General features: G+C 39.8%; 1 protein-coding gene across 2 annotated transcripts in view; it reads left to right on the top strand.

Moving 5' to 3' along the window:
• The first annotated feature begins 6,910 nt into the window (after nucleotides 1–6,910).
• The window catches only part of FKTN (fukutin), a 72,537-nt gene continuing 71,331 nt past the window's right edge, over nucleotides 6,911–8,116 (top strand). For both annotated transcript variants that reach the window (XM_023510610.1, XM_012802377.2), the window contains exon 1: nucleotides 6,911–6,961. The gene's annotated coding sequence lies outside the window, so the exon portion shown is untranslated. The remainder of the gene's footprint in view (nucleotides 6,962–8,116) is intronic.

The following is an 8,116-nucleotide window of genomic DNA, read 5'->3' on the forward strand; positions in this document are numbered from 1 at the left end:
GCAGTGTAGAGTAGTAGCATAAGTAAATGAATGAAACTACATTTCCATTCAGCCATTCAGGCATTTGCACTTTGTTTGCTCAGTGCCACATGCAGTGAGTGAATGTGGCCTAAATAATTATTCCCAAACAACCACATAGTTCAGCAGTTTGTTGTCACTCGATAAGTGATACAAGGTGTGTTCACTCAACAATTCACAACTTTACTGCATTGTCATTTAAAAAAAAAATAAGATGAAGCATTTCAAAACCTTGTTAATTAACCTGGATATCATTTAGTATCTCTCCTGACATACTTGTTTTGCTTTAAATTGGATTCATTGAATGGCTTACCAGTTTATCTTAATCTGTACATTTGGTATATCTATTATCTGGACATGGTTTTGCGATGCAGCTGTGATAATGAAAATTCTAATTCCTCAGGTTTAGCCTTTAAGTTACGGATGAAGAACATTAATGAACTACTTATGATGTACTCAGTGCTGCAAAGTCGTGTTTTAATAAGCACACTGCCTGATTTTTCTTCAAAACAAGACAAAACCTTTATAAAATGTTTTTGTAAACTTTAAAACAGAGTATTCGAAGTGGAGTACTTCTATGTTGTGTTGACTGTATGTTCTACATAGAATGTCCCAGTTAAGTTTTTACAAAAGCACCTGGAATATCTCATTAAAAATTAAACTTTTTTCCTGCTTTCTTTTGCATCAGTGCTTGATTTTATTAACTCTTAAGTGTTTACAATGTGCTGTTGGAAATGAGAATATTCCAAAGTAACAGTTCCTTTGCTTAAAAAGCTTCCATTTTAGAGCAGTGCTGTTCAACAGAATTTTATGCAATGATGTTTATATTTGTCTTGTCCGATAGAGTAGTTGCTAGCCCCAGGCAGCTGTTGAGCACTTTAGATGCAGCTAGTGCATTAATCAAGTGAATTTTTCATTTTAATTTAAATATGAAGAGCTACATGTTGTACAATGGAGCTATAATTAGAAAATGCTATATCATAAGAAAGGATAATATACATTTAGTTACTTTCTTTGGATCTTGCCACATGTTGGTTTACATTTTGGTATATGGTAACTAAGAGAGTCAGAACTACAACCTTAACCTTTTTAAAATTCATATTCTAACTTGAAACCAATATAGAAAAACAGAAAATCAGTGATAAAATGAGACTAGAGTATCTATAACTAAGATCATTTTCGTTAAGGGAAGAATGAAGGGAGACTGGATAGTCTTGAGTTACAGGGAGAGGAGTTGACAGAGATTGAGAAATCAGTACCCTCACAGGTGATGGAGTGTGAAAAGGTTCATTTCTGGAGACACAGGTTAGCAGTATCAAGATTTTAAATGCACATACCCTTGAAAATTTAATTTCCTTCCTATTTCTCTTACATATATACTCATAAGTAATATTCATTGCAGCATGGCCATAGCAAAATACAAGCACTCTGTTAATTGAAGAAAGATAAATTTACATTTATCTTTCCCCCCCTCCCCCCTTTTTGGTAGCTAGACAAAGAACTGGCTCAACAGGCCCAATTACCTCAACAAAATCCCAGCTACCCTGGGTTGGTTTCCTATCTCAACAAAAGGAGGGACTACCAAAATTCTGTAAGCTCCCCTTGTCTTGAACTCCCTGAGCTGAAGCAATCTGTCTTGACCTCCCAGAGTGCTAGGATTACAGGCATGAGCCACCGTTCCTGGCCTCAAAATCTCCCCTTTTCTAACTTGCTACACCAGCAAACTACCATAGTTATATAGTGATCTAGATATATTCTGCATATTCCCCTGCCTCAATAAATGTTATAAATGTGTTAACCATTATTGGAGTTGGTTTCCTTAATTATAGTCTGTTCCTTGGTATACCAGTCTCACTTTGCCTGGATGGGATGGCGTAAGAGCATAGATTTCATGTACCCTATTTGTTTTTGTCCAGGTTTTCCCCTGAAACCCCATTTTACATCTATACTGCATGGTTCTTGTGGTTTATTATGCCCCCTTTGTACCAATTCAACACAGCAAATGGTTACATTGTGGTGTTTTTATGTAACCCTAAACAGCTGTCAATGAATATGCTATTAATGGAAGGGAATCTGTGATATTATGAAATATTATATGAAGTCATCCAATAGTACATACAAGGCCTCACAAGTATGTGAACTAATCCTAGAAAAAATGGTACGTATCTCGTATCACTATGGTCACCAGATGGGCAAGGGGAGTACTTCAAAGGTGACCATAGCAGTATTCAGCAATGAGGTACATAGCACTTTTTCTAGGATAAGTTTGTGATGTCAGGCCTCTTCGATGACAGGTCTGATGGCCACTCCAGGAAGAGGTCCATAATTACTTTGAAGGGTGGACTAAGTCCGTAGTTTACCAAAGGGAGTACTTAAAAGGTGACCATAGTGATATTCAGCAGTGAGGTTTGTAGCACTTTTTATAGGATGAATTTGCGAACTTCATTGCCTGACCTCATATAGTATGTTACCTAAGTGTATGTATGCACTTATACTTGGTAAGAGGGGACCAGGCTTGCTTCCCATATTCTTACTATGTGCACCTCTCTCCTGGAATGAAAAATTGAAGAAGCCAAGGGATTGTGCCTACTTGGAGTCCATATTACTTTACCCAGTTGTACACTATACACCAGATAAGCCAGGACCCCAGAATTCACTGCCCATCAGCCCAAAGTTTGCCTTCCAGGGCATATGCAGGCCTCTCTAAAACAAAAACTACTTCAGGTGTATATAACTCTCTGGGTGGCAGTTTGTAGAAGTATGGATGGAGCCTGGACATACTAAGATGTCTACGTGCATGCATTTCAGCACCCTTGTAGCAGGCTGAAGCTAGAAGTAAGACCCAGGGAAGGACAGGCCAATCTAGTCCTTACCACTTTCTAGTAGATGTGCAAGGAATTTGAGAATTCCTTTCATGTATGTTTGAACCTAGATTTCTGTTACTTGAGAAGAAATATTTGCCAAAATGGAAGGATATAACATTTTATTTGATAGTTAGCTCTCAGCTCTTTAGACGATTAAAATACATCAGGATTGGCCTCTATTCGTACTCTTGCCCTAGACCCCACAAATGTTAGGAGTAGGCTAGGATGTTTGCATGTGCACATAGCCAAGTGAGTTTTAAGAGATGGATGTTTACTGTTAATAGGGACTGTTATCACCAGTCTTCATACCCTGCCTTTAACCGTATTGGCTAACCAGATTAACGCAGACTGACTCATGTTTACCATGAGCTGAAGGCTCACAGCTGACCATTTTGTGCTTGATAAGTATAACTGCCACCAGTTGAGTAGTATGTTTACCTTGAGTTACCTGTTTGTTCCGAAACCTACTTATGCCAGTGGCAGTCATTGTTGTAATTACATACTTTAAACATGTGGAGTTTAAAGTATGTAAAGTATGAAATGAGTTTAAAAAGTATAAGGAAAATGGGAGAATTTGAGATGAGGAGCTTAAAAAGTTGCTGACACGTTACTTGTGTTCAAGATAATCATAAATGATAGTGGAGGAATGACAGGAAAAAAAAATTCTAAGACTCTGAATTCAGATCCTTTACTTGTATCTTAAATTCCTGGAACACTTTACAGAGACACAAACTAGAAATTATGAATGATGCATTATATTTATGTAAGAAAAACTTCAATTGTTCCATACTTAAAAGAATTTAATTCAAATCAGAAGATTGGTCATTGCAATCCTCTGCTTAAACTGCTTTTTTTTTTTTTTTAGGTTTATTCAGTGCAAGATTTGTTACACAAATCTTGGCTCAAAAGGGTAAGGTGCTGGCCCCACATGCCAGAGGTGGAGGGTTCAAAACCCAGCCCTGGCCAAAAAAAAGTATTTACTTTTAAGAACCTGGTAATTTCGCCTTGTTACTTCTGATTATAATTTATAAACATAGCCGAGCCTAGTGGTGCATGCCTGTATTCCCAGCTACTCAGGAGGCTGAGGCAAGAGGATTGCTCAAGCCCAAGAGTTTGAGGTTGCTGTGAACTATGATGACATCCTGGCAGTCTACCCAGGGTGACAGAGTCTCACTCTGTCACACACACAAATGGATATATATATATATTTACAAACGTACAGAAAAGTGTAAAGAGCTGTTAAAATGCTAACATTTTGTCATGTTTGTGTAATCTTTTTTCTTTTTTTGGCCGGGGCTAGGTTTGAACCTGCCACCTCCGGCATATGAGGCTGGCGCCCTATACCTTTGAGCCACAGGTGCTGCCCTGTGTAATCTTTTTTTAAGTTTTTTAATTTCCCCTGTAAGTACTACAATATGCATCAATGATGACTTTTTTTTTTTTTTGAGACAGAGCCTCAAGCTGTACCCCTAGGTAGAGTGCCATGGTGTCACAGCTCACAACAACCTCCAACTCCTGGGCTCAAGCGAGTCTCCTGCCTCCGCCTCCCAAGTTGCTGGGACCACAGGCGCCCGCCACAACGCTTGGCTATTTTTTGGTTGCAACCATCATTGTTGTTTGGTGGGCCCGGGCTGGATTCGAACCCGCCACCTTAGGTGTATGTGGCTGGTGCCTTAGCTACTTGAGCCATAGACGCCGAGCCAATGATGAGTTTTTTAAAAAAACAAAGCCACATTCTGTTAACATTCTTAGCAAAATTAACAGTAATTCTTTATTATCTAACAGCTCAGTTTATACTAAAGTTTCACTTGTCTCAAAAATTTCTTTATGGTTGGTTTGATTAAACCATGATCCAGACAAGGTCCTCACATTACATTTGGTGGTTGTCTCTTAAGTCTTTTTTGGTAATATATCCCTCCTCCACAAATGCCATTGATAGAAAAACTGGGACATTTGTCTTGCAGAATATATTCTACATTCTCAATTTAGCTGATTGCATCTCTATACTACTGATTAAGTGGAGGTTCAATTTTTAGGCAAGAATCTTTCATAGATGGTGCTGTGTATTTTCTATCACATCGTATCAAGAAGTAGATACTGTCTGGTTGTCCCATATTTAGTGATATTAAGATTAAATACAACTATTATGTACTATAATAATCAAAAATTTTAAAAAGATTGATCAATGGGTTCAGGTGGTACCAGCTTAACCTATTATAAAGTTTTCCATGAACCTTCTACCTTAATTTTAGCATCTATTGATGTTGTTACCCTTTCTATTATTTCGGTAAGAGTTGCAAATGGTGACTTTTATCATTCTTCATTTATTAGCTGGATTTTTTTTTTTTAAGAGATGGGGTTCCCCTCTGTAACCCAAGCTAGTTGTTGCTCACTGCTTGAACTCCTGGGCTCAAGAGATTCTCCTGCCTCAGCCTCCCAAGTAGCTGGGACTACAGGCACATAACACCATTCATGGCTAATTTTTTGTTTTTTGTAGAGTTGGGGTCTTGCTATTACCCAGGCTGGTGTTGAATTCTTGAGGTCAAGGGTTCTCCTGACTTAGCAGGAAGTGTCAGAATTATAGGTGTGAGTCCCCATGCCCTGCCTAAACTGAAATTCTTAAGCAATTTGGTTACACTGAAATACAGTTCATAAAAGAAAGGTGGACAAATGATATTTTTCTCTTTATCAAGTTTTAGAATATTCAGTCTTCAACTGGGTAACCTTAAATCATGACTTTTATTATAAAGTCAAGAATTTTAATAAATTTGATGTATTTCAATTAGTTATTTGATGCTGTATTTTAGCATATTAAGTACATCATATTAGCAGCTGTTAATGATTCATTAATATTTGGTAACTTCCTTTTGGTGTAACCTACTTTTTTGATTAACCTATGAAGTACTAGCTCTGTACTAGCATTGGGTAAGAGGACTTCTACAGTAAGCTTTTATGTGCACGGGATGTTTCTGAAAGGAGTTAACAAAAAGTTGGTAAGAATGATAACCTCTAGGAAGTGAGAAAGACCGTAATTCCTTTCTTTTCTGTACTGATAAAATTAAAAAAAAAAAGCTTGGAAAACAAACCCAAAGTATTTTCAGTTTCTATTATGGGCTGTTAATAATTTCTGTAGAACTTAAAATTACAGTAATTTGTTTAGGGCTTTATAGTTTTAAAAAATTAATCCTTATCTGATCCTTCACAATAATCCTTTGGATTCCACTTTTTAAAGAACCAGATCCAGAACTGTATATTTCCAGCTCTAAACTGGACAACAATTCGCTGGATCTTGGATGTCATGCAGGTACCTGACACTCATGAGCTATATATTAAACTCAACTATTTTCCATTCTATTCTCCAGCTCTCCTAATTGTACCCAAACTAGAATTCAGGGAGTTACTCTGAATCCTTCTCTGCACAGTACACGCACTAACAAATTATTCGTTGTCTGGGTGAAATTCTTATTTAAGGGAACTTCTATATTTTATCGGTGAACTCATACACTGTGGGAAACAGTCCAGGTAGTACCTCTAGTTCATCGTTCACTCTGAAAGGTTTTCCTAAAATCTCAGACTGCCCCAGTGAACTCTGTAGCTGTTCCCTAGTCAAGAGATCAGTGCCTAGATTCCCAAAGCGAGGAAATCGCCAGGGCTGAGTAAACTTGAGGCGGTAAAGACGCGGCAGGAATCCACCACCACCAGTCCCCACCGCCGGCACTTCCCGGCCCAGCCAAGTCAGCACCGGCGGCTCGGCGCTTGACGGCCCTTTTGCAGCGGTTGCTGCGAGTGCCGTAAGGCGAGGTTGTCGCCGCTGCTGCCGAGTGAGGAGGTAAGAAGTGGGATTCTCCAGTCAGTGGCTGGGAATGGGTTGGCGCCTTCAGATGTATCGTTAGTGGCCGGGGCCTCCTCACCCGGCACCTCCCAAGATTGTGGGCACCAGTCCGCCTTGGCGGGGAGGCGGCCGAGGCTGGCCCCAGGCTGAGCGCGCTCTGAGCTGGGCGCTCCTCAGTCAGTCCCGAGCATCTGGTACTGGACATCTACTCCGCCAGTCCTTCCCACGCTCCTGGGCGTGTCCGCAGGTAAAGTCCTTATCCTGGGACGGGTTCCGTTTGGAGGGCGATCGAGACGCTTATAGGAGCTGGTTGGGGTGGTGAAGATTGAGGCGGGTCCTGACAGCCGTCTGGGAATTTCCTAAAGGATCTGTAGGGAGAATGTGTCAGGTTGTGGTTGTGGGACCAACGTGTCCAAAAGCATGAAAGGAACTTACAGGGTTAGAAGCATTACGTGCGTATTAGAGAAGTGGCTGGAAGAATGGAGAAGGGAAAGCAGGAATATGGAGGGAGCTAACATCGGGTCCCAACTAGGAAGGACCTCGATGGTCTCAAGGAGTGAAGTTTTACTCTGGGCAGTGGGGAGCCTGACAGACACAACAGCTTTATAGACGGGATAATGTAATTAAGCATCCCTTTCTCTTCTGAGGCTTCCCCGGGTTCAGCGCTCAGTTCATCTGGAGGAGAATATACTTTGTGTACTTAATAAGAGAGTGAACACTACCAGCCATGCCAAATAACGTTTCATACAGCTTTGGGGGTCTGCTTTTTGTTTGCATTGTTGGAGGATGGCGAGGAACACTGGATGTGTGTAGAGGTTAGAAGCTTTGGATAGGATTCTGAATAACTAAATTTAGATTTTATCACTATTAGCAATTTATCAGGTAACGTGAGGCAAATCACTTTTCTGAGCTTCACCTTTCTCAGATGTTAAAAAAAAAAAAAAGGACCTAGATGATATTTCAAATTCTTTAGACCCTTGAGGAGAGCAGGCTTCCAGTAAATAAAAATCAGCCTATGAACAAACAGAGCTGTGAATGATAGAGCAGTGCATTAGGAATGGGAAAGAGGGAAACCCACTAGGAAGACTGTGATTAAACTGGACTCTGAGGGTGAATAAGATTTGAAACCATCTCTGTTGCGCCATGGATAGATATACAGGGTGGACATAAAGTTCTTCTGCAATTTACTGTGTTAAACTATTTTATTTATTTATTTATTTATTTATTTTTGCAGTTTTTGGCCGGGGCTGGGTTTGAACCCACCACCTCCACCATATGGGGCCAGCGCCCTAGTCCTTTGAGCCACATGCTTAGCCCTGTTAAACTATTTTAAACTGCATATGAACTTCATGTCCACCCTGTATAAATAGGCATTCATATATATATATATATTTTTTTTTTT

Source organism: Otolemur garnettii, unplaced genomic scaffold, assembly GCF_000181295.1.
Source record: "Otolemur garnettii isolate 467f Iridium unplaced genomic scaffold, OtoGar3 scaffold00014, whole genome shotgun sequence".
Classification (NCBI taxonomy): domain Eukaryota; kingdom Metazoa; phylum Chordata; class Mammalia; order Primates; family Galagidae; genus Otolemur; species Otolemur garnettii.